The sequence below is a fragment of the Humulus lupulus genome, chromosome 5 (assembly GCF_963169125.1).
Source record: "Humulus lupulus chromosome 5, drHumLupu1.1, whole genome shotgun sequence".
Taxonomy (NCBI): domain Eukaryota; kingdom Viridiplantae; phylum Streptophyta; class Magnoliopsida; order Rosales; family Cannabaceae; genus Humulus; species Humulus lupulus.
The window spans coordinates 165019950-165045431 of NC_084797.1; the positions used below are offsets into that span (position 1 = coordinate 165019950).

Sequence of the window (25482 nt, forward strand, 5' to 3'; positions counted from 1 at the left end):
AATAGGTTTAGAACATTAAGGTCCATAACATTTCTCTTTAAAATCTGGCACTTAAGTTGATCGTTTATTCGTTCATAGGATACCGCCAGGCCATACACACTCTAACGTCGGAACTCCTCACATCACAGCGCGTGCTAAAGAGAAACCCTATTTTTTACCTATAAGGGGGAAAGTGAGGGGGTGAGCTAAAAGCCCATTAAGGAAGTACAAGCAACATACAAGGAAAACACAATAAGAACATATCCATATCGTAAAGCTCATAACATACATCATATCCATACATCATCATACATCATAATTAAACGTCATCATCATACATCATAATCAAACATCATGATATCTCATAATCAAACATCATCATCATACATCATATTCTTTGTGATCATGACACCTCTATTGTCTATGTCACTTCTTGAGTGTAATGACCCACTAATCTAGACTTTTGGACCATTAACGAAACTATACATACAATCCTTAATAGAACTTACATTTACGAAAATACCATAATTTTATTAAGTAACTTGTAAAAATAAGAGTTACTTACAAAATAAATACCAAGAAGGATATGGGATCCCATTGTCTTTAAAAACAAAACATGATTTAAAATAAAAAGACATTACATAAATAGTGCGGAAAATACATGTAAAAAAAGACATAAAATGAAACTACATCCTCGAATCAAATAACGCTCGGCTCCTTGGCTCCATTCACCATCGATACACATTCTCTAAGCGTCCACGAATCTTACCGCCTCTTAAAGCTATTTTCCTGCACATAAAACAAAAAGGAATGAGCCTAATGCCCAGTAAGGAAAATCTAACACATAGTCATAAACATAAATTTCGTAATAAACATAAAGATATATCATAACACTTATTACATACACTTATTATAATGGCCATTATTACTTGGGGTCCCATAGACTAAACAAGTCATATGCCCATGGGATTAGTGGGGTCCTACTAGCTAAGTAGGTCATATGCCCATAACCCATTTGGGGTCTTGTTAGTCATATGGGTCATATGCCCAAGCCTAGAAACATACATATTCATAACATATTTATAACATATTTCATAACATAACACATAAGATAACATAAGCATAAAACATATAGATTCTATCCTATTTTCCTTACCAAAGTTACTGGGATATGTGGACTGAGTTGGGACTTTTGGAACACTCCTAAAACCATATATAAAGGGTGAGTAGATTTGAAGAAGAAGAAATGAAAGGAATGGAAAGACTAAACCTTTGAGAAAACATACTTACCAAAACTTATGTGCTCAAGAACTTAGATTTCCTAACCAAGATAAGAATGAGGTTAGGAGACTGAGTAGAAGACTATGAGAAGGAAAATAACATAAAACAAATGAACTAGAGTTTTGGTTTACCTCAAAGACTTGCAAGACCAATCTACACCACAATCGAAATACTATAGAACCTTACTTCCCAAAGTGTTTGATAAGCTTAAGATGATTAAGCTTATGATTTCCCCACCCAAGTGTTTAACTCTCACACTCTCCTAGCACTTGCAGCTTCTGAACTTAGAGTAAAAGGTGAATAATGGCTGGGTACTAGGTCCTATTTATAGAGTTTGGGAATGAAGGAATCTTAATTTTACTTGAATAAAAATAATAGCTTTTTAGGTGAAAATAATTTGAATAATCGTTCAGCAGAGGCTGAAGACTCGTTCAAAAGATGCTGGATTTATGAAGAGGTTGAATGGCTGAAAGGAAAAAGAATTCAAAAACATTTGAATTATGCTGAAGGAGGCGATATATCGCCTGGGCCAGTATGCCCAAGGCGACCGTGCATCGTCTCGTGTTTTCCGTATCTACGTGCTGCGATATATCGCCCCCTATAGCTGCGATATATCAGCACACGCTGATTAATTAAACACGAAATTACACATTTTTAGCTAAGTTTGAATGGAGTAAACAACCTTGACTAAGCCCTCAACGTATTCAAAGCTGCTGACTGACCCTATTGCATTCAAACTTTACTCCTTATTAAATTTAATCCTCCAAAATACTTAATCTTTAATTATCCATTCATAACATGTGCTTAAAATCCTATTGGTTGATATCTAAACCTTATAGTATAATAAATATTATTCTTAATATCAGCTATATAATCAAACCTTAGGTTAAAATTAATATTCTTAAACTATAGGTTAAACTTAGAAAGTCTATAAGTACTACTATGAGTGTCCAAATAATTCCCGGTCTGAACCAAAAATCCACAGTAACAAAGATAATACTATACATACTATAATACTACTAAATAATTAGCTAAGTAAAGTTCTTGGACTCTACATTGAGGTAACCAGTAAAAGCATAAAACTGGAAAGACCTCTGCTATAAGGTAAACAGGAGGCTCTGGTCCATCAATAACCTCGGCGCGTCCGCCCTATGAGTTACGTCATATCCTTAGTAACTCGGGTTACGTCATATCCTTAGTAACCCCTTTGTTGTGTCGCATTCAACACGCTAACAACCATTTGCTTTTTCATACAACACACAAACACATGAAATCCATTTCAAACAACACAAAGGAAAAACACATGTTGTACACACATTCATCGTAGCATTTCATGATAGATTTCAATACTTCATATTTCATGGTCCTTCATCATACAAATTCTGTCTAACTTCCTTACCTCAAGTCTAAGCAAAGCAAAATGGGAAAACTTCACAACGAGCCTATAATCATAATCAAATATTTCTCTTTAGAATCATATGTAAATTCTCGTGCCCAACACATATACCCCATGTGTGCATGGGCCATGCACACATGGTGCAAATTGTCGATTAATTCTAAACATGCACATTTTCACATAAAATCACAAAAGAATAATGTCAATTCTACCTATTATCCATTCATGGTTACAAAGTAAAAATTATATGTTTGAATAATAGGCATGTATTTGAACTTAAAAGTGCATTAGTATGCGACATGCATACGTGGGAGCGTTGTTAAAAAAGTGACGTTTTAAAACGATAATTTCTACATGCTCATTTCTAACCTCTTCAAGAAAAAATTCAGCAACATATTCTTTTTACCATTATTTATTTAAGTCTCAAAGTTGATTAAAATAATTCATTTAACCTCTCTAAATTTCTCATAAAATAATATCTTCATTTATTATTTTAAATTGCTTAGAAACAATAAAACTTGTAATTATTTAGAAATACTTATAAAATTTCATGTTTCATATTCTTCTAAATTAATAAAATTACAAGATTAAGTGTGAAAAATTATAATTTAAAGTGTGGAAAAATATATTTTTACTTGTATTATTAAAGACTTAAATTATGTAAGTGAAAAGTCCATTACTTTTAAACAAAATAATTATTTTAACTTAATAACATAAACTTTCAGCAACTATTTATTTTGTTTAAAAAATCATAAGTGAATTCAAACCAAAATATTTTCTCATTAAAAAAAAATTGCACTTGATAATAATGTGAAAATTCATAGTTCCATTTTAAAAATATCAATTTAACATATACATAACTTAGGGTAAAAATTTATTCAATATACTTACATTATTTATTTTATTTAAAAGACATTTCTTATTTTTAATCAAAATTTCCAGCAACTATTTAATCACTCAAAAATCATAAACTTGGATTAAAAACTATATTTTCTTCATAAAATATATAAAAAAAAAAAACTGTAGGTATTAATTGAGTAAAAAACACAATTTTAAATGTGAAACAAAATACCTTTATATTTACATAAAATCAACAAATTTTTTGAGGCATCACTTATGCATTTAAATTATTGTTTCATCAAATTTACTCACCAACTATACACAAAATCAGCAAGCATAAATCATCATGAAATTCATCTTTAATTCATGCTTCTCAAAAACTCAATCCATAACCTTCATGAAATCACTAATTTATCTTTTATAAAATATTCAAGACAAACTTCTTCATTTGACCAATTAACCAAGCATGTTCCTAATGAGTGTAGGTGACCAAATCAAATAAAATAAAACTACACAACATACATCAACACCCTATAAGCCAAATCCATCAGCATCATCTCATATTTTCTTTTTGCATTTTACAAGATCATGAAAGAAAACTTCACAACCCTAAACATGCCCCTAGGCCGAATCACACATAGGGTCAAACATCAATATATGTCACAAAACTTTTCATGTATTTTAAGAAACTAAAACATTAATTCTACAACAAGAGCATACAACAAGATTGATCATTCAAACTCATCATGCTTTCAAAAGAAAAATAATCATCTCTCAAATCCGTAAGTGTGATTTTCAAAGTTCAAGAGAATACAAGAACCCTAGAACATGTATCTAACATAGAATCATAAAATAACAATAATAAATATAATGTGAACCTCTATACATGCTTGGCCGAAACCCACCATCCAAACTACCAAGATAATCATAATCACCATACATCATATTGAAGTATCCTCAAAGACAACCTCAATTAACACATAGAAAGGATTCAATTAGACATCAAAACATCAAAATCCTTTCAATATAACAACAAATAAAAAACAAGGTTTAGAGATTAACTAAAATCAACTCACAAAGTTGATCCCACTCCCCCCCCCCCCCCCCCCCCCTTTGGCACCTATATAATTCGAACACCACAAGGAGAAGAAAGAAGAACCAATACATAGAATTCAGGAGATGGTATAAACTTAAGAATCAAACCAAATATACAAGACCATACCTATAGAATTCATCCTCTCCTTTTCCTCTTCTTTCTTCTTCTTCTTCTTCTTCTTCCTTTCTCCTTCTCCTTCTCTCTCTAGCTCTCATGCTCTCTCTCTCTCTCTCTCTTTCTCTCTCTATGGTCGACAGTCACCAAGAGCTCAATGCTCTTCTCTTTTCTTTCTTTCACTTTTATCAAACCTAAGGCAATACTAATCCAAATAAGAAAAGGGTAAGTTTCCTAATTGTGTTTATTTTCATTTATTTTGTTTTTTATTTGATTTTTCTCAATTAGGGGAAAAATAAAGAGTGCATAAAGATGACAACTCCTCTTCCCTTTTTAGCTAAAATCACCCAAATTAATAAGAAAATGTAATCCTCCCTTTCCCATTATAGTCACACTCCCACTCCCCTTTTGTAGTGACCCAAATTTGTTGATAAGGCTTGGAGCCTTGATTAGTGTGCCTGGAGGGCAATAATTGTTATACTGTATTAACTTATGTGAATTTAATGAATATGTGGTTAGAATGCATGTTTAGGTGAAATAAATATGCATGTGGGCCCCATTTGGTTATTAGGGGAAAATTGGTAATTAAAGCCCATTAAGGGCATAAATGTAATATATGTGATATTTTTGATATAATGGTAATATATTTGTGATGCACATTCTGAGACGGTCCTAGAGAGCTATTTCGCTAAAAGTCACAGCAGGATTAAATACCCTGCTCGGGAGGAGCCTAGGGGTATTTCGGGAATATTATAAATTTAGTTGGGGACTTTTAATTAAAGGTTAATGGTATTTTAGTAACTTGGGTAACTATAGGTAACCATTGAGTATAGTTACTTTAAGTGAGAAAGTGGTATTTTTGAAAAAGAATAGGAAAGGTCTAGGCTGCCCTTGAGGTTTAGCTAGAAAGAGAGTTAGATGGAAGGACAAATGGGTCCTTTGGCTGGGATTTAGATAACTATGGCTGAGAGAAGGTCATCCACGTTTTCCACACTTAGACAAAATTCAATTCTTGCTGAAAGTTAAAGAGAAGCTAAGAAGCAAGAAGGAAGGAAGGGAAACTCTGAATTTTGTGGGATCAAGAAGGGAGTTAAGGCTAGAGAACTTAGAGGATTGTTCTGCATATTGAGGTAAGGGAATTCTGTGTAATTATGTTGTAGAATTCAGCTAAGAATATCATGGTTTGAGAATTAAATTGTGTGTTTTGTTTGGTGAATTCTTGGGATGAATTGTGGTTAGGTTCAGCTTGAATTTTGTGAATTAAGCTTGGGATTTGATTGGGAAAGCAGCTCAAGGTCGAATCTCCACTTGAGGTAAGGGTTCATGCATCTTTGCTTGGTCGATTGCTGGTGTGGTTTAAGAATTCTGAGGGATGGTTTAAGATGTACAAGTTCTGGTTTAAGTTTTGAAAGGCTTGGTTTAAGTTTCTGAAGTTTTAAACCAAATTGTGAATTGTGGGTTTGATTGTGTGTTTGAGCTTATTGTTGATGTTTTTGAGTTGTTAGATGGTCTATGTGGGGTTTTGAATTGAATTTGGGACTTAGGTAAGTCTTGGTAATGATTTAGGAGTGTTTTGGCTCGGGGAAAACATTTGGAGAAACCCAGATTTCTGGGTTTGTGAAGGGGCGCCGCGGCCCTGTTCTTCTGCGCCGCGGCGCTAGGCTGCATCAGTGGACGGGGGCCCTTCTGGGCGCCGCGGCCCTCATAGGGTGGTACCGCGGCACTAGGCCATTTCTGGGTAAGGGGAAATTTCAGTTTTTAGGCTTTTTCCCAGGGGGCTCGGGGGACGCTTTCGCCACCTTGTGTGGGGATCCGGGAGGTCCCGAGAGCTCGGGATTGGTTCCGGGAGACGCTTTTGAATTGGTTAGTAATGGGGATGCTATTTGTATGTTGTGACTAGGTTCTCGGAGAGGCTCGGATTAGAGGACCGTGCCCGAGGGTTCAGTGCTCAAGAAGCTCGGGACACAGGTAAGAAAGTTGTTGTGCCCATAGAGCAGGGCGAGGCCCCATAGTTGTATTGCAGGGCACGACCCTATATGATTATGTGATGGGTGTAGCCCATTGACTGTGTTAGTATATGTTTTAGTTATGCTGTGAATGCATATATGTGAGTGATCGGCAAGGGTCGGGAGCGGCGGAGGCCGGGAACGGCAAGGGGCCGGGAGCAGCGTTTAGCACGCGGAGTTCGAGTTGTCGGGGTAAGACCCTAAAGGATACCTGGGATGTCCTTACGGTGTAGACCATAACCCAGGGCTTGGTAAAGCGCCTGGGACGGCTTGGCCGTATGTGTTTAGCTTGTTGATGAATTTGTTATATGCTGAGTGGTTTATATGCATATGTTATATATCTTTGTGGAGCTTTCCTGCTGGGCTTCGGCTCACGAGTGCTCTGTGGTGCAGGTAAGGGCAAAGAGAAAGTCAACCGACCATGAGTATGGAGAGTGTGAGGCGGCACGTACATGTCTGGTCTGCCTGGCTGCCACGGCCAGGGGTATTTTTGGAGGTTGTTTGTAAAGAACCATATTTTGTCGTTTAGTCGACTTTATATATATTTTGAGTTGTAAATATTTATAAACAGTATTTTGGGATCCCAAATGTTAAACATTTTGTGATCTTCAGTATATGGAATTATTTTCAAAGTTTAAGACTTTGTTTATGGTTTGATTACACATTTGCCTTAAAACCTCGATTAGCGAGTTAAAAGCACGTTTAAAACTCACTTAGTAACGGCTCTAAGGAAGTAGGGCGTTACACCTTTCCCCTTCTTTTATTTTTTTTACTCTTTTAATTAAATCAAATAAAAATGAAATAATGTGTAGGAAACTTACTGCATGAACACCATGCACATGCACACACCCAATTGCTAAGGTGCATCTCTACTTACCATGCACCTTGGTGCATTCAATCAAAACTTATTTTATTCACAAATTAAATTAACAAATAATAAAACAATTAACAATTATATTTACACAATTTCTACCAAAAAATTCAAAGAATAATAAAAATAATTTATAACACTTAACAATTAAAAATAAAACAAAGCACAAAATTAATAAAATAAAATAAAATTTTGGTGCGCTACAATATACCCTCCTTAAAAGGAATTTCATCCCGAAATTCGTTCTTACCAAATAACTCGGGGTTTCTTTCTCTCATGTCTTCCTCCAACTCCCATGTTGCTTCTCATTCCGTACTATTCTTCCACATGACCTTAACTAATGGAATCCTTTTGGATCTCAGTTCCTTGATTCCTTTTTCGATAACACGCTCGGGCTGTTCATCATAACTCAGGTGTTGCTTCATCTGTAACGGCTCATAACTCAAAACATGAGAGGGATCTAGCAGGTACTTACGAAACATCGAGATGTGAAAGACATTATGCATTTCGGCTAGTGCTGGGGGCAGTGCTAAATGGTACGCAACTTGCCATACTCTGTCCAAAATCTCAAATGGACCTATATATCTTGGGCTCAACTTCCCTTTCTTCCCAAAACGCATAACACCTTTCATTGGCAAGACTCTCATGAACACAAACTTGCCCACTGAAAACTCAATGTCCTTTCTCTTAAGGTCCACATAACTCTTTTGCCAACTTTGAGTGGTAAGCATCCTTTGGCAAATTTTATCGATCGCCTCGCTGGCTTCCCTAACTACCTCAAGACCTAATATCTGCTTCTCCCCAACTTCATCCCAGTCCAAAGGGGATCTACACTTGCGCCCATAAAGCATCTCACAGGGAGCCATCCCAATAGTTGATTGATAACTATTATTACAAGAGAACTCCATCAGGGGTAGGCATCAAGTCCAAGATTCTGAAAAGTCCAAAGCACAACACCTCAACATGTCCTCTAGAATCTGTATAGTCCTCTCAGACTACCCATCGGTCTGGGGATGGAACGCGATACTGAACTTTAACCTTGTTCCCATAGCTTTCTATAATCCCTTCCAAAATTTTGATGTGAACACTGATCCTTGATCAGAAATTATAGTCTTTGGAACCCCATGAAGTCTCACCATCTCACTCACATAAAATTTTGCATATTGGTCCGCCGAGTAGGTGGTCTTAACTGGTAGGAAATGGACGGACTTGGTGAGCCTATCCACTATTACCCAAGCAGAATCATGTTGCTTTGTAGTCCTGGGTAGTCCTACCACAAAATCCATTGCTATATCTTCCCATTTCCATTCCGGAACGTAAAGCGGTTGAAGTAACCCTACTGGCCTTTGGAGTTCCGCCTTGACTTTCTGGAATGTCAAACATCTGGCAACAAACTCAGCAATGTTCTTCTTCATTCCAAGCCACCAATACAATGCCTTAAGGTCTTGATACATCTTTGTAGACCCTAGATGTAAGGAATAGGCTGTTGTATGCACCTCTTTCATAATTATTAGACACACAAATTCTATCCTTATATCGCAGCAATTCACCGTTGGACATAATGAAGTCACTGCTACCACTTTCCTGTACCAAAGCCTCTTGCTTCATTAGGGCTTCATCCACTTTTTGTCCTTCTCTAATTTGTTCCAGTAGGGAGGATTATAACGTGAGGTTTGCTAGGCCCCCTGTTGTGAACTCAATGCCAGCATTTATAATCTCCTTTTGGATAGGCACCTCTATTATGCTCAGAGCTGAGACACTCCTATGTCCCTGCCTACTTAATGCATCTACAACCACATTGGGCTTGCCTGGGTGGTATAGGATTTCGCAATCGTATTCTTTCACTAGCTCTAACCACCTTTGATGTCTCATATTCAGTTCTTTCTGAGTGAAGAAGTATTTCAAACTTTTGTGGTCAGTGTAAATTTTTCACTTATCCCCATAAAGGTAATATCTCCATATCTTTAGTGCGAACACTACCGGTGCTAACTCAAGGACATGGGTGGGATACCATTGCTCATAGTCCTTGAGTTATCTGGAAGCGTAAGCTACCACCTTCCCATCCTGCATCAACACACACCCTAAGTCATTCTTTGATGCGTTGCAATACACCACAAATTTCCCGCCCTCTATGGGAACACAAAGGATAGGTGCAGATATCAACTTGTCCTTCATAGTCTGAAAGCTTTCTTCACATTTCTCGGTCCATGTGAACTTCTGATCTTTGCAAGTCAAGTTGGTCAAGGGTGTGGCAATCTTGAAAAACCCTCGAAAAACTTCCGATAATAACCCACTAACCCTAAGAAGCTTTGAACCTTTGAGGCATTCTTCAGCTAGGGCCAGTCTCTAATGGCCTTGATCTTTGACAGATCCACTGCTATTCCATTCTTGGGCACTATGTGCCCTAGGAAAGTTACTTGTTCCAACCAAAACTCACACTTAGAGAACTTAGCGTACAACTGATGTTCTCATAGTCTTTTTAGGGTCAACCTCAAATGCTCCTCATGCTCCTCCTTAGTCTTTGAGTAGATAAGGATATCATCTATAAACAATACTACAAACTTATCCAAATAGTCCTTAAATACCTTATTCATCATGTCCATAAATGTTGTTGGGGCATTAGTGAGTCCAAGAGACATCACTAGGAACTCATAGTGCCCGTAGCGAGTTCTGAAAGTCATCTTAGGAATGTCTCCCTCCTTTACTTTCAACTGATGATACCCGGATCGCAGATCAATCTTTTAGAATACTGCTACCCCTTGCAGTTGATCAAAAAGGTCATCTATCCTAGGCAAAGGATATTTATTCTTAATGGTGACCTTATTGAATTCTCGGTAATCGATGCACATTCTCATGCTCCCATCCTTCTTTTTCACAAATAGGACTGGTGTAATATCCGCTTTCCCGGAAGGGCAATTTCGTAATTTTTTCCACTATGTGCATTCTTGTCATTTTTTTTTTCATTTGATGGAATATTGGATATGCATGATTTCCAATGGCGATAAAATTCATGGTTTCTTATGTTTAAATATCTCATAAATTATTGTAAAATCCCGGCATGTGCATAATGCCAAATAAATAATTAATGACTCGGATTAAAGTCATTATTTATTTTATGAATATTATTATTATTATTATTATGAGTATAATAATAATATGGTATGAGTTATATTTTTTTTTTATTGTTTTGAGTTATTATATTATTATTATTTAAATGGATTAAATAATAGTAATTATAAGCAATTATGAAATGACTATAATGTCCCTATTTTTGGGATTTGTTGATGGATATTTGAGGACATTTTATGATAAACAATATCTCAAATATCTGATTAAAAATGATATTAGTTATTTTAGTTGTTTAATTTTTTTTTTAAATAAATGAAAAATCTCTAGTTTTGTGGGAATTAGAGGAAGAATCGTTCTACTATCAACAAGTTCTGTTTTACTCATTCACTTATTGTTATATCACGATCAAGAGAGTTCTGAGGGAGAGAAATCGTGGGAAGCAAGCTTAAAGAGAGAAAGAACCGTTATTTTTACAATACCTAGAGAGAGAAAGTATAATTTCGGGTTTGGGAAGCTTAGGGAAATTCTGGGTTGTTTTGATTATTTTAGATACATTATTTATGATCTAAGGAAGGATTTTGATGTGGTAAAAGGATCTAAAGAGTTGTTTTCGAAATCCACCATTTTTCACCATTAAAGTTAGAGTTTTTGCATAATTTCGGATTTGAGAGTGTTTACATGAATTATGGGTGTATGGAGGCGTGTATACAAGCTTCGGGGACTCCAAGGATTGATTTGGACGTGAAGAATCGGAGTTTAAAGGCTTAGAACGCAAAGTGCATTTTTTTGCTCCATTTTTGGCGGTACACCGGACTTGGAGAAGAAGACTTCGGAACAAGGGGTTACGGACATCTTTTTGGGCTGGGGTCTATTGTTTTAAAGTTCTGGACACAAAGGGATCATTTCCCAAGCAAGAGAAGGGTTGGAACGCAGCAAAACTCAACCCTAGAGTCGCCGTCGCCGAAGAAGAAGACAAAACCGGCGATATTTCCGGCGAACCCGATCTGGGTGTTTACTGAGGTGTTTTTTTTTGTTTTTCAATCTTAAAATTTTTTACATTAATTTTAGAGCATTTTCCAACGGGTTTCATATTTTTCTGATTTTTCTTTGAATTATTATGATTTATTGAAGTTTAAATAAAGATTAATTATGAAAAATATTTTTATTGTTCAGAAAAATATGATTTTATGTTTCAATGATATCTGTATGATTTAGAATGGCTTTTTATGTTTGGATTTAAGTTTTGATTGTATTTGATAATTTTCTTCAATTATTTGCTTTTAAATATGTGATTTAAGAAAATAAATGTCAAAAATTATTTAAAGTATTCTAAAAATTCTGAGAATTTTTCTATATAGATTCTAAGGCTCTCTGTAATTTTATTTCGAATTTTTATCATTTATGTAATTTTCATGATTTATTTGGCTTATGTTATATTTTAAATATAAAAAATATTAATGCTACTGTTCTGAACCCTAGATAATTTTTGTGTGTTACTATAGGGTGTAGAAACCGATCTGTATAGTTAGATTATATTTTTAATCAGTTACTAATTTTTCTTTAATTAATTAGTTTTTCTATAAAATTAATTAAGAAAATTAGTTATTTTTCCGAGAAAATTCTAAAATAATTTTATAAGTTTATTTTGGATTTTTAAACAGTTCTGTATGTTAGTTTGATTTTTGGGCTTGGTTGTGTATTTATTTATATTATTTGGGTTTTATTTGAGAAATTGAGGAAAAATAATTTATAAATGTTAAAAATTATTTTTCTGGTCGTATATGAGAATTTGCTGATTATTTAGGGTTTTGGAAAAGTTATTTATTAAATTTTGTTGTCATATGATAATTTTTATAAAATCATTGAGTCTTTAATGTAATTATGATATAAAAGGGTATTTTGGTAATTTTCACATAAAAAGTAATTATATGAATTCATGCGATATGTTAGAAACATCATTGTTTGTGTATGTGACATGATGGTTTGAACCTTTTGTGGAAAATTGTTTTAATTTACGTGTCATGCATGTTAAAATGGCATAGTTAAATTATTTCGATAATTAAGATTTCGAAATAAAACCTTAACGCCTATTTTATTTTTCCTAAATTTTTCGCTGTGTAATTGGACGTCTAGGAGCTAGCGGTCATCGAGGTGACGCAGCGAGTGGTTCGAGACACGTCAGCGGAAAACACACTGTTTAAGGTAAGAAGAGTGGACATCTGCGCATAGGGTGTACGTTATGCATGCAATCTTGTTTTCTTATTTGTTAGTTATGTAATTATATTTGTGACCTTAATTGTTGCATTAGGTTGACTAGCATGAGGATAGTGCTAGGGATTTTAGTTAGTAGACATGCTTAGATGATAGAGTAGGCGTGCTACTAGATTTTAGCTGCTTGTGTGAGTATAGCACTTGCAGGAATTATCTTGGGTGTGTATAACTCAGGATAATAGGATGCCACCGCGGAACTGCCGAGTATGAGTACAGCGTAGGCAGGGCAACGATGTCTCGAGGGAACGGCCGAGTGTGAGTACAACGCAGGCTAGACTAGGTGCCACCGTGGGAATGCCGAGTGTGAGTACAGCGCAGGCAAGGCAGATTACATTTCATGTCCGATCAACATGACTTGTTAGTATTTATGTGTGTGAGTGTAACACACATTATGTTAGTGTGATATAGTGTTTATATATCGTACGATGATTATTATGCTTATGATGTTTAGTTGAAAGTTTATGTTTTCTGGTTTGGGGAGTTATGTCCTGCATAGCTCTTCTTACTGGGCGTTAGCTCACGGGTACTCTGTGTGCAGGTAAAGGCAAAGCAAAGCAGTGAGTGGTGCAGGCTCGAGGCATGGACGGAACATGTTAGAGGCTGGGCTCCAGTTATTTTATGTTTTTAAATTTTCAGACTTGAATGGTTATTTTCTTTATGTTTTTGTTATTAAACCTAGTGTCCAACATTTTTATTTTTAAATAATGAGATCTCATTGTCTGCTTAAATTTTAAATAAATATTTTCTCTTAGTGTTTTAAAGTATTTATTGTTTATTATTTTTAAGTGGACTCCCTAAGTAACGTCTCGGGAAATCGGGGCGTTACAACTGGTGCCCCCATGGAGAATGACTAGGTGTTATGAACCCCTTATCCAACAATTCCTGTAGCTAGATCTTGAGTTGCTTCAACTCTATAGGTGCCATTTGATAGGCTGCTTTAGATATTGGTGTTGTTTCTGGTGCAAGTTTGATCAAGAATTTGATTTCTCTGTTTGGGGGTAAACCTGGTAATTCCTCGGGAAACACTTCCGGAAACTCACAAACGATATGAACATTTTCTGGATTCAACTCTGTTTCCTTGGATTTATCCATCACACTAGCTAGAAATGCCGAACACCCATGCTACATCATATTATGTGCTTCCAGTGCCGATATTATGGGTGTACGAAAACCTGCTACCTCTCTTTTAAAAGAAAAGTGTTCTCCTTCTTCTGGTCTGAACTCAACGGTCTTTTCCCAATAGTCAATCGCCACTCCATGTTTGGATAACCAATCCATCCCGAGTATGGCATCATAGTCTGATATGTGTAATTCTATAATATCTGTCGGGCATTCCCTACCCTCTATTGTTATAGGTGCTGACTGTACCCACCTAGTTTACAACATCATGTCTCCTGACGGTAACATTGTACTAAAACTATGCTCAAATAGTTCACTAGGCATACCCAATTTATCAATCATATTCATAGCAATATAAGAGTGAGCCACTCCAAAATCAATAAGGACTCTACACATCATACCAGAAATAGGGAGTTAACCTGTTACTACAGTGTTACTGTTGGCTGCTTCACTTTGGGTTAAAGCAAAAACCCGTGCTAGCACTAGGTTGTTGTTACTATTTTGTCTCGCTTTCCATTGTGGGCAATCTTTTCTCAGATGTCCTACATTACTGCACTTGTAACATTTGTTGGTGCTGGCCTGACATTCTCCCATATGTTGTCTCGATCATTTAGGATAGTTGGGGTGCTCAACTTTGTTGCTTTGGTGATTCCCACGGTTTTGATCATTATTGCACTGTTGCGGTTGTTATGGTGGTTATGAGTGTTGTGACTGTTGTTATTTGTGGCCGAGGGCTAGGTCTCTTATCAATGCCACTATTCCACCCTTCATTAGCTTTCCTCTTATTTCCCTCATGGAAGCCCTTGTTTCAGTGGGCCTCCCTTCTGGCAGCATTGTTATTCCATATCTGATCCTCCAAGTATTCTGCTTCGAGTGCCTTATCTAGTACTTCAGCATAACTGACCACCTCAGTACTGGTCATCTTATCGTCCCCAGCGATCATTGGCTTGAGTCCTCTCATAAACCTTTGGACTCGCAGGGCTTCAGTTGGTAAAACTTCAAAAGCAAATTTAGCCAACCTATTGAACTTCTGCGCATAGTCAGTGATAGAGAGGTTTCCTTGAACCAAAGTCACGAACTCATCTACCTTTGTTGCCAATACGGCCGCACTGTAGTACTTCTTACGAAATGACTGAACAAAGTCTACCCAAGTCATGGTATTCAGGTCACGAGTCTGTTTAACCGAATCCCACCATATCCTTGCATCAACCTTGAGTAAGTGGGCTGCACATGAAATTCTTTGGTGATCATTCAACTCCATATGATCAAAGATGGCCTCAATTGATCAAAACCAATCCTTTGCCACCATAGGATCAACTTTTCCTTCAAAGGTAGGTGGGGCTTGCTTTCTGAAATGCTCATAAACCCGCTCAAATCCATAAGCCACTGGCAGTGGCGCAAGGGGTGGTATTGGAAGCTCATGCTGTGCCACTGATACTTAAGGCGCTTGGGGCACTTGCCTGGCATGAGCCAACTCCTCAACTTTCTGCCTTAATTGTTCCCTCAACCTTGCTGTCTCTATGACCAAATCCACAGTTGGTGCAACTGGGGCTGCTGGTTGGACTGATGGCATTTCTACATAAGGAGTTGTTGTGGCCCTAGATCTTGTGGAGACACCCTTTCCTCGCCCCCCCCCCCCCCCCTCTTCCATTGCCTCCTCTTCCTCTTGTTGACATTATGAGATTCTAAGGCACCAAAATAAAATCATAAGAGAGGATAAATCGCATAATGGTTTGATAGATATTCGTGAAAAATATCATACATTCCACATCCACACCATGTAGAGTTTGCAAGAGGAAAATTATTAAAGCATAACATTCAAATTTTGTTAAAAAATTATTCCAAAATTCAAACACCTCATAAAGTGTTCAATAACCAAAAAAAAGATAAGTTCTTAAGGGTTCTTAAGAAAAATCTCATCTTATTCGTTACATTTCATTTAAGGAATTATGTGACGAACTCTAGTCCTCAACTGTGGACTCGTCCCCTGAGCTGTAGTCGAAGACGTCCTCCAAAATGTGGAAGTAGTCAAGAGCACTCGTCAATGCCCTCATCCTAGCGCTTACTTTTGGTATGGCATGCACTACCTCTTGACACGCCATCTCTCCTTCCAAATTGTGCACCGTCTCATATTGCTCCTCCATCTCTCAGTCATACTTCTTTACCATAACCGGCTCTATATGACTAAAATCGTAATTATCCATGAGACCGTAGATCGTGTACTCGATGGTGCTAAAGTCTAGGTCGTCCTGAATGAAGTCATGCCATGCCATGGCCAACTAGAGAAGGGCCTTAGGTTATATCGACAGTGCTTCCCTTAACACTCAGTATTGTTCTATGGGCCATAGTAATGCCCTTCTTTTGTTCATACTTCCTTGAATACGATAACAAACTACCACCATCGTTTTCAGCACAACAATCCTCCAATTGTTGTGATCCTTGTTGAGTTAAACCTTAGTTATCGCGCGGATCTCCTTAAGTAATTATTTCTTAGTGGTTCTAATAATAGGAGGCATCTTACTATACTGCAATTACAAAAGTACAAAATTTAAAAGCAAAATGAATAACAATAACATATAAAATAAGTACTTACGATGCGGTGAGGTGAGGTGAGATTTTCACGTCTTTAGCGTGTATGGGGAGGTCCTTGGAAACATGAACGACCGACTCTGATACCATTTGTAAAGCACCCTAATCTACCTCTATGAAAAACATCTCAATACTCATAAAAATATAGAAGAAAACCACTTAACATATGAAATCCAGTGGGGCCTTGATAAAACATGCGAATTAGGCCCAATAATTTAAAATAAAAATAAGTGTACTCATGCAATGTTTAAAAATAAATAAAGTTTAAGTCCCACTAATAGGTTTAGAACATTAAGGTCCATAACATTTTTCTTTAAAATCTGGCGCTTAAGTGGATCGTTTATTCGTTCATAGGATACCCTCTGGCCATACAAACTCTGACATCGGAACTCCTCACATCACAGAGTGTGCCAAAGAGAAACCCTATTTATTACCTAAAATGGGGAAAGTTAGGGGGTGAGCTAAAAGCCCAGTAAAGAAGTACAAGCAACATACAAGGAAAACACAATAAGAACATATCCATATTGTAAACCGCATAACATACATCATATCCATACATCATCATATATCGCAATTAAACATCATCACCATACATCATAATCAAACATCATCATCACACATCATATTCTTTGTGAACATGACACCAATAATGTCTATGTCACTTCTTGAGGTGACTAGTAAAAACATAAAACTAGAAAGACCTCCTCTATAAGGTAAACAGAAGGCTCTAGTCCATAAATAACATTGGCGCGTCCGCCCTACGAGTTACGTCATATCCTTAATAACCCCTTTGTTGTGTCGCGTTCAACATGCTAACAACTATTTGCTTTTTTCATACAACATAACAAACACATGAAATCCTTTTCAAACAACACAAAGGAAAAACACATGTTGCACACACATTCATCGTAGCATTTCATGATAGATTTCACTACTTCATATTTCATGGTCCTTCATCATACATAGCATATCATTATTCTCATAACAGACCATTCTTTCCATTTAGAAATTCTGTCTAACTTCCTTACCTCAGGTCCGAGCAAAGAAAAATGGGAAAAACTTCACAACGAGCCTATAATAATAATCAAATATTTCTCTTTAGAATCACATGTAAATTCCCCTCCCCAACACATATTTCCCATGTGTGCATGGGCCATGCACACATGGTGCAAATTGTCGATTAATTCTAAACATGCACATTTTCACATAAAATTACAAAAGAATAATGCCAATTCTACCTATTATCCATTCATGGTTACAAAGTAAAAATTGTATGTTTGAATAATAGGCATGTATTTGAATGTAAAAGTGCATTAGCATGCGACATGCATACGTGGGAGCGTTGTTAAAAAAGTGACGTTTTAAAACGATAATTTCTACATGCTCATTTCTAACCTTTTCAAGTAAATATTCAGCAACATATTCTTTTTACCATTATTTATTTAAGTCTCAAAGTTGATTAAAATAATTCATTTAACCTCTCTAAATTTCTCATAAAATAATATCTTCATTTATTATTTTAAATTGCTTAGAAACAATAAAACTTGTCATTATTTAGAAATACTTATAAAATTTCATGTTTCCTTTAAAAAATAACATTTTCTTCTAAATTAATAAAATTACAAGATTAAATGTGAAAAATTATAATTTAAATTGTGGGAAAATATATTTTTACTTGTATTATTTAAGACATAAATTATGTAAGTTTAAAGCCCATTACTTTTAAACAAAATAATTACATTAATCTAATAACATAAACTTTCAGCAACTATTTATTTTGTTTAAAAATCATAAGTGAATTTAAACCCAAACATTTTCTCATTTAAAAAAATCTGCACTTAATGATAATGTGAAAATTCATGGTTACATTTTTAAAATATCAATTTAACATATACATAACTTATGGTAAAATTTTATTCAATATACTTACATTATTTATTTCATTTAAAAGATATTTCTTATTTTTAATCAAAACTTCCAGAAACTATTTAATCACTCAAAAATGATAAACTTGGATTAATCCTCAAAGACAACCTCAATCAACACATAGGAATGATTCAATTAGACATCAAAACATCAAAATCTTTTCAATATAACAACAAATCAAAAATAAGGTTTAGAGATCAACTCACAATCAACTACAACCACATGAGGTATACTACTTGTTCGACTTTGGGACTAATCCTTGTCATAAGAACACAGGTTTTTTCTACCTCTTTCATAGGCAACCAAGGATTAAGTACCTTCATGGCATTACCCATAAATCAAATCCTAGAAAATATTGTACAAAGTAATTTCTTACTTCAGATATAAAAGCCAACAATTTGGCTTTTACGCATACGGGACCCTTTCACCAACCTCTCCCGACTAGGGAGATGCATGCTCGGGCAGAGTTTCTTGCAAACATGCGCATTGAAGAGAATGATGTTGAGCAGCTGTTCAACTTGGATAATCTTCGATTAGTAGGGTTGTTGCAAAACAACCAAGACATTGGTGTGGGAAGTACTACTGATGATGTAAATATGACCGACTAGTCAAATGTAGACACTAAAGTAGTAACTTACCAGTTCTCTCTTGAGCCATCTTCCCAGCTACACCGACCGGGTGATCTTGTCATTAGAGAACCTCTTCCTAAGGACCCTCTTCATCCCCCCTTTCCAAAGAGCATTGAACTCCTCAAAGAAGTCAGCTCATCCTCGGAAGAAGATGATGACATTTTTGATGAAATTCTTAACTCAGGTTTTTCTACTAACAGTAACCATAGTTTATCTTTTCCTAGATAACTTTGAAAATGATTGTGATGAAATTCCTTAGAGTCATATGGTCACAGTAGAATTTTTCATTTACTAATACTTAGTTCTCATTTTTGCTGACTGGGAATTTGTTTTACTTCTTTGCAGATCAAGACATGTTCATGCAATTCAACACTCCCTCTACCTAGAAGAGGAAAATTGGTGAAGGTAGCAGCATGAATCCTCCAAGTAAGGTCGCAAGGACTGTCCTGACCGACAAGGGAGGCCATCCAACCAGGCTACTACTCTTCCTCGCTTGACTCCTCCGTCTATTCCACCTCCTTCCTCGAAGAGACCTGCCCGACCAGCTGCCTTAAGTGAGCCCCTTTGCATTGCTGGTGAGTACGGCATAGAGTTGTTCGACCAGAATCTTAACCATGAAAGGACAACTCAGACCTTTGAAAATCTACCTTGATAGAGCGTTGAAGTTGTCCTTAACACAGGCCTTACAGAAGTAATGAGTGTAGGTATCTTATCATAACAAGTGCACACTTTCTTATTGTAACAACCCTCAAAACATACAAGACCTAAACATGCGGAAATCTAAACTTTTACTTTAATTCATTATACCAAAACTCCATATAAAAACAACTTTTAAATAGATCATGTGCGCACACTTTTAGTTTTAGCAAACATAATTACAACTACTCTTTTACATAATTAAAGCAAAACAAATGTCATAAAAGAAATAACAAGCTCCCAACGTTTCTTTTCAAAATTGTGTTCCATCAAAACCTCCCCATATAACCACCCAAAAATACTAATAGGGTTTAGTGCCTTGGTTAGCGTGCCAGGAGGGCATAATTGGATATATGTGTGTTTAATTGGTTAAATGCATGACTGTGTGGCATGCATGATTTATGTGATTATGTGAAAATACTATATGCATGTTTATGAGTATTAGATATGCATGTGGGCCCTATACTGCTTATAAGGGCATATTTGTAATTTTTGCCTGTTAAGGGCATAAATGTGACTATATGTGATTATTGTTTGAGACCACATTATTATGTGGAAATATCTGTAGTATGTGGCTTGAGACTATCCTAGTGAGCAGATTAGCGGAACAGTCACAACAAGGTTTAGTACCTGGCTCGGGAGAGCATAGGGGTATTTTGGGAATTTAGAGAATATTTTGGGATTTATTGAATAATGAATAAGTATTTGGTAATTAATTGGACACGGCGGGATTAATTGGTAAATGGTAGGAACACTTGAGGAATTAGCGAGAATCGGGAAAATGATTGTTTTACCCTTAGAAATCATTAGAGGGCTAAGCAATTCAATGGGCAAATTGGTCTTTTGGGGTTAAGTTAACCTTGACACTTTAGAGTTTACTAGAACTAATAGGAAACTAGAGGAAACCTTTCAGCCCTCTCACTCTCTCATACACGTTTCTACTACAAGGCCTGGCCTCTGTCCAAGGGCGGGTCGCGACCCTTAAGGGCAAGTCACGGTCCTAAAGAGAAAATAAGGGGCAGCCAAGACTTTTAGGCTCAGGGATTCAAACCTAAATGCTCGAGACAAATTCTACTACCCTGTTTAGTAGGATTCGAGGTCCCAGAGGCTAATATTTGTTCCCTAAACATTTATTTGGATTAAAAATTGATAGTTACCCATTGTTTTTGTGACTAGGATTATCGTTAAGGCTTAGGACTGAGGATCGTGCTCGGGACCGCTCTTTATTTATTGCTCGGGATTCGAGGTAAGAAAACTACACCCATGTGGTTGTGAACGGGACTAAGGTTCCCAGTAATTGAACATATGTATTGTGTGATTGTATGGTTGTTATGTATTATATGAAAGTACGGCCTAAGGGTGTTGAGGCTGATGATAAGCGTACTGAATGCAGCTCAGCCTAAGTGAGCCGAGATCAGCTGGATAAACAGTGGGCTCAGCCTAAGGGTGTCGACCCTGAATATTTGTATTACTGATTAAGATGTATGCTTGAAAATACATGTTTACCGTTGTTTAGCTTCATGCTTGTACTCTGCTGAATAACTTAATTAGTTGGATTAAAGTTGATTGTTTACTACTGTTTCTATATGTGTTTGTTGTTATGGTTTTCTTGCTGGGCCTTGGCTCACGGGTGCTACGTGGTGCAGGTAAAGGCAAAGGAAAACTGGACCAACCATGAGTTGGAGAGCTCTGGGGGCGAAGTGTAAATCGTCAACTGTTCGATCGTCACGGCCAAGGGAAAATTATAGGAACAGAGCTCCAAATTGTATTTACCACTTATACCCTATTTTTTGGATCCCATGTATCAAACATTTTTTTTAACCATAACCTGTTAGTTGACTTTAGGATCACACTTATCTTCAAATGACTTGAATAGCAAGTCTCGCACTATTTTAAACACACAGTGTAACGGTCTTGGCTATCCAGGGCGTTACACCCCAGGTCGGGCCACATGTACATATCCACAAGCAGACTCTGGCGCTCACTGCTCCACTTTGCTTTTGTACTTACATACAACATGAAATAACTAGGTAAGCGAAAATGCTTAGTAAGAATAGCCTTGCACACAAATATACTAAACCCAGTAACAGATTTCCCTAAGGTAGTTACCACTACCGATCATAGGGTATTGGATAAATTCCAACCCTATCATACAATCCTCAATAATAGTCATAACAAAAAATCAAGCACATTGGTTCTGCCCAACAACCAATGTTCATACATATCAAAACCACCTGAAATTCAGAAATTTCCCAGAGCATCCAACATAGATAACCATATCGAATAATAACTTTTGTTGTTTCTAACAACCAAGTTCACACTTAACACAATAACCTGTACTTAACAAATTCCCATAACATACATTATATCACTCATATCGTAACATCCTACACTCGGAAGATTCTCATAATATTCTATTATATTTAGCACACATCATGACTAAGCAATTAAATTATCAACAAGGGATCCGGGCCACAACCCGGTTCCAACATTTATGTCCTGGCTCCAACCCAAACTATATTACCATTGTCCTGGCTTCAACCTAGACTATATACTTACCATGTCCTGGATCCAACCCAGACTATATTACCATTGTCCTGGCTTCAACCCGGACTATATACTTACCATGTCCTGGCTCCAACCTGGACTATTTTACCATTGTCTTGGCTCCAACCCAAACTTGTCCTGGCTCCAACCCGTACTATATTATGCTAAGGTTCTGGCTTCAACCCTAACCTACTTACAATTTAGCCACAGAATGCTAGAGCATTGCAAGATTAGGCATTAAGCATACCCTGGTCTTAATGATCCAAACAAAACTAGTGTAATCTACTACTACAAGCATACACTAGTATATTCATGTTGTAGCCAAGAAAGAGAAAAGCTAACTTACTTGGAGTCATTAGTTCCCAGCTAGATCTTTTAACTCCGTTCTCTGTTTTTCCCTTCGCGGTTACTGTAATTAATACAGTGTACTCGGATTAAACTATGGCATACTTGTATAGCTAATATTCTATGATAGCTATATTCAATAAAGTTCTCTTAGAGACTCTATACTAAAAATTTATCTTATACACTTTACAGTGTATAAGACCAGATTCCGCTTTAATCAATTTATGGCTTTCCTGAGAAAAATCATCCTTACTGAAACATGCTCTCTGTGCTGTGCATTTTAATATTCTCTCTTTAGATTACTCTCTCAATCGTATTATGCATATTTTGGTTACTTATAAAAGAAGTTTTAAACAACTCTTAATCTTAGAAAACTACCAACTTTTTACTCAAGTACGGAGTTTACCGTTTTCCATTCATTACCCAAAAATACCGTGTTTCAACCTTTTACAATTTATTATCCGCTAATGATAACACTTTTCGATTTACAGTTTTATAAAACCAAACTCCCATTTTTACAATCTTTAATCCATAACCTAGGATCTCTATTAAGTCATTTTCGAAAAGAAAGGGAAATTGGACCCTGTGTTTAGAAAAAATGAATTCTCACTAACCTTAAGCTAATTTGGGATTTGTTAGATATCCAAAACTTTAGCTATTTTTTAAAACAACTTCATTTCCAATTCTGAATCTAACTTTTTCTCTATTCATTTTAGCGTGATAAAAATCTCGCTTTTAAGCTCATATTCTATGTTAGGTTCTCTAACCACAACCCTTTAAAATCTCGTTCATGTATTATGCGTCATAATGATGGAAACTAGGCGAAATCTCATGTCAAAATTCAATGTAGGTTAGGAGAACTAACCTCCTGAAACTCGTTTTTTGTTAAGGTTCGAAATTACTAATTTTTTCTGTTTTTAGGGAAACTTAGAAAAATTACTACTCTCAAATCGTGACATATTTTAATCTAAAATTTTACCAGGGTCTTGATACATATCTTAAAACTTTTCTCACCAAGTTTCATAATTTTTGGGATGGAAAAACCCATTAAACCATTTAAAGAAATCTGGGCAGTGCCTGCTGCCTAGGAGTTTTTCTCAGATTTTTAGGGTTCTTTGAAAACTTATTTCTCTTACACCGTCGACCAATTCTTTATTAAATTTTACCAGAATCTTTAATCATATATAATTTAGTTTCTCTAATAATTTCATAATTTTTAAGATAGGAGAACCCATCCAAAAATGTAAGACAATCTGGGCAGTGTTTGCTGCCCAGAAATTTCATTTTCAGATTATTAAGGCTAACTTTGAAAAACCATTACTCTTTAACCATTTTTCATTTTCCTCTAAAAAATTTCTGTAATTCTTATACATATTTAAACTAAAATTTTACCAAATTTCATCATTTTTGGCTCAGTAAAATGTGTTCAATTTTCAAAACAATCTCGGCAGTGCATGCTTCCCAAAAAATTTCCAGATTGCATCATGATGCCAAAAAGGTCATAACTTAGGTTTGAAAATACTTTTTTTTTTTAATTTTCCAAAGCCTAAACTCAAGAAATAATCTAGAACTATGAAACCATATAAAATATTTTGACAAAAAGAGGTAGTAGGGTACGATCTAACCAGTTGGAAGTGAGACCATGAAAACTTGGCAGCATGCATTTTTACACATTCTAGCAAAACTAAGCACAACTAGCAAAACCCTAGCCACATCCATGCATGCAAATTAACAAATCAACCAAGCTAACCCTCAAGCATAAAATAAACTTCAAAAACTAACAAAATAACCTATACAACCAGACCTAACATCAATAATAAAAAACAACTCAAAAACTAACCAAAAACGCTACCTTTGTAGTTCTAACTTGGAGATGAGATTCCTTAGCTTCTCAAACTTCCTCCTTGGTTCCACATGAATATTTTTTAAAAAGTGTTAGGGTAGAAGATGGAGATGAGTGGAAAAATTACCAAAACTCTAAAATCCTTACCTTTGTTCTCACTAAAACATCAAAAATCTTCAAACTTTGAGATTCTCCTAGAACCACCTCTCTTGAACCCTAGAATACAAGATCCATGCCATGCATGGCCATTAGATCTCATGCATGCATATCCACCCCTTAGGGTTTCAGATTTGAAGAAGAAGGGAAACAAAGTGACAAGGTTTCGAACTTACTTGTACACTAGTCTTCCTTGAGCTTCTCTTTCCTTCAATGGAGAGTGAGTGCCTAAGCTTGAGGAGATGAAGGAAATGCAGCCATGGAGGTTTGGGGAGCTCTCGGTTTTGGGGAGAGAGAATGGATAGAGTTCTTTTTGTTTTCTTGAGGAAAAAGGAAATTTAAAAAATAATAATAATTGGATGTGTAAGAGGGAAATGATTGGGGTTTAGCCAATAAGTGGGTAAGTCTCTTACTCTTCCTAGGGTAGGTGTCATAGACACTTGAGTACCCTAGGGAATAACCTAGCCGCCCATCACACCCTCTCTCCACCTTTGGAAATGACTGAAATGCCCTTGTTCCTTTTAACTTACTTTTAATGCACTCAAGGGCCCTTTGGTAATTTCACTTTCTAATTTAACAAAATTCTTACCCTATAGTTTTCAAATATCTCCAAGCTAAATTAAATAAATGTGAACAAAAATAAAATTTTGTCACATAACACATAATTTTAGTATTTTATTCAAATTGACCAAAATGCCCTTAGAGGCTT

General features: G+C 36.1%; 1 long non-coding RNA gene across 3 annotated transcripts; it reads right to left on the reverse strand.

The window, feature by feature from the left end:
* Positions 1 to 362: 362 nt before the first annotated feature.
* Positions 363 to 25088, reverse strand: LOC133833819 (uncharacterized). Of its 3 annotated transcripts, none has more exons than XR_009893144.1 (5): positions 24950 to 25088; positions 24765 to 24833; positions 24627 to 24674; positions 22776 to 22838; positions 363 to 768 (listed from the first exon to the last, which is right to left on the reverse strand). It is a non-coding gene; the product is annotated as an uncharacterized LOC133833819 (long non-coding RNA). The 3 variants fall into 3 exon arrangements; XR_009893143.1 differs by having other exon boundaries at positions 24627 to 24677; XR_009893142.1 differs by lacking the exon at positions 22776 to 22838 and having other exon boundaries at positions 24627 to 24677.
* Between the last annotated feature and the right edge of the window lie 394 nt (positions 25089 to 25482).